Source organism: Triticum aestivum, unplaced genomic scaffold, assembly GCF_018294505.1.
Source record: "Triticum aestivum cultivar Chinese Spring unplaced genomic scaffold, IWGSC CS RefSeq v2.1 scaffold79664, whole genome shotgun sequence".
Classification (NCBI taxonomy): domain Eukaryota; kingdom Viridiplantae; phylum Streptophyta; class Magnoliopsida; order Poales; family Poaceae; genus Triticum; species Triticum aestivum.
This window is the reverse complement of record NW_025249711.1, coordinates 1-2,225: the sequence shown is the minus strand read 5'-3', so window position 1 is coordinate 2,225 and position 2,225 is coordinate 1. Positions and strand designations below refer to the sequence as shown.

The window sequence follows — 2,225 nt, the reverse complement described above, 5'->3', positions numbered from 1 at the left end:
AATTAAAGAGAATTTTTACAAGTATTTTTATCTTGCTATTAGTTATGAGTTACAGATACTGGAAAGAAATGAAACCACTGTCCAAAACTCAGTATTTTCATCAATAACAGGTATCACCTAGAAGGCTAGAATTGGCTGTCATGCAGCCAAGGCGGACGGCCATGACTATGGTGAATAAAATGACACTCCATGCAGTCATACTCTTTTGAGCAGAGCCACATGAATATAAGTTGACGGCTAATAAATTATGTTCAAACACATTGTTGACAATCTACTATTGACTAAAAGAGGATCAACCAAATTTATTAATATATGATTTTCCCTTTTAAGGCAAGCTTTTAGCTTACTTAACTTTTTTCTGGTTATATATATAGCACCAATAGAAACTCGTCTAACAGAAAAAGGTAATTTTACAGACTAAAACAGCATTTCACTCGATACACAAGTTAGACAACGTAATTCAGCAGGGAACACGTAAGTGAATAAGGTTTTCAGAGAGAGCACACCAGTTAGTGATTAAAAGGCAGAATGGCCACAAGTTTAACATGAACCGTAAGGGTACTGAATAAGTAGCAGTTTGAAAATTTGATCAGCAATCCAGCATTCAATGTCTGACAGAGCAACACGGTACCTGTGGTCTTCTGTTCTCTTTGCTACCCAAATATTACAGGAATTCCTAGCTGGGGAAGTGACAGCGTCCTAAAGCTCCCCGAGATAAATCTGCTTGTCGCTGCCGCAGGATCCGATGATGGGCTCGGTGGGATGGAAAGCGGTCTCATTAATGGAACCGTTGTGCCCAGGAAGCTTGTACAGGATCCGCCTTGATGTCATGTCCCAGATGTAGACCATACGATCAGCACTCCCAGCAGTGACCTTGCGATTGTCGGGTGACCAGCTGCACTTCAACAGTATCTTCTCAAAGTTGTGCTGGTGTCCTGTAAAGGTCTTGATGTTGCAGTTCTTTGTGCATAAGAGCGCAGATCCCAGATCATGAGCTCATTGTCCATCACTTTGGTGAGGAGGTACGACCCATCAGGACTAAGCTGCATCCCAGTTATCATGTCCTTTATGTCCTTTGTGAGATTCCGTGACTTCATTCTTTTGTCCACCACTTTACGTCATTGTCCAGGCCACCACTGAAAACCATATCTGCAGCCTCTGAGAAGCTCACAGTGGTAATCTGGAACTAGTCTGGAAGTTTTTGGATACCCCTCTGACGCAGTTCCCAGAGCTTTCTTGTACCGTTGTCTGATCCACTCACAAGTCACAACAATAAGAAGGGTGATCCTTGGTGGTAGTCGAAATCCAGAGAATATCTGGAAATAATCATCACTAGTTTCCATTTGTATTCAGATCTCAGGCAGAAGCTCCTCAACTATGTTCCATCTAATCTATGTACTGTGCGGAGTGTTGACACATGTTCTCTTCTTTTTTGAACCAGGCTGACGCAGATTGCACACAGTGTCGTGCAACCATCTCAAACAGCCTTCATGCCGGACAGAAACATCCTAGAAGGGGTTTTTAAGGTGGATTTTGAGAAAGCGTACGATAAGGTTAAGTGGCCATTTCTACAGCAGGCCTTGCGGATGAAAGGATTCAATCTGTCCTGGAGAAAGTAGGTAGATTCTTTCACGCAAAAAGGCAGTATCGGAATCAAAGTGAATGATGGCATAGGTCATTATTTTCAAACACACAAGGGTCTAAGGCAGGGAGAGCCGATGTCACCTATCTTGTTCAACATAGTAGTGGACATGTTGACAATTCTAATAGGAAGAGCGAAAGAAAATGGCCAAGTAGGTGGTCTCGTCCCGCATCTACTGGATGGAGGAGTGTCCATTCTATAGTACGCTGATGATACTATCATCTTCATGGAGCACGATCTGGCAAAAGTAAGAAATATGAAGCTTGTGTTATGCTTATTCGAGCAGTTATCGGGGTTAAAGATTAACTTCCATAAAAGTGAATTGTTCTGCTTTGGGAGAGCTAAAGACGAACAAGAAGCTTACAAACAACTGTTTGGATGTGAGTTAGGTTCGTTGCCTTTTACGTACTTGGGCATACCGATTCACCATCGCAAGCTATCTAACAAAGAATGGAAGTGCATTGAGGATTGATTTGAAAAGAAACTAAGCTGCTAGAAGGGTAAACTTATGTCATATGGAGGCCGACTAATTCTCATAAATTCGGTGCTCACGAGTATGCCAATGTTTCTCTTGTCCTTCTTC

At 42.2% G+C, this 2,225-nt stretch overlaps 1 pseudogene; it reads right to left on the bottom strand.

Annotated features, from left to right (window-relative positions):
- Positions 1–699: 699 nt before the first annotated feature.
- Positions 700–1,258, bottom strand: LOC123177316 (U5 small nuclear ribonucleoprotein 40 kDa protein-like; annotated as a pseudogene).
- Positions 1,259–2,225: the final 967 nt, after the last annotated feature.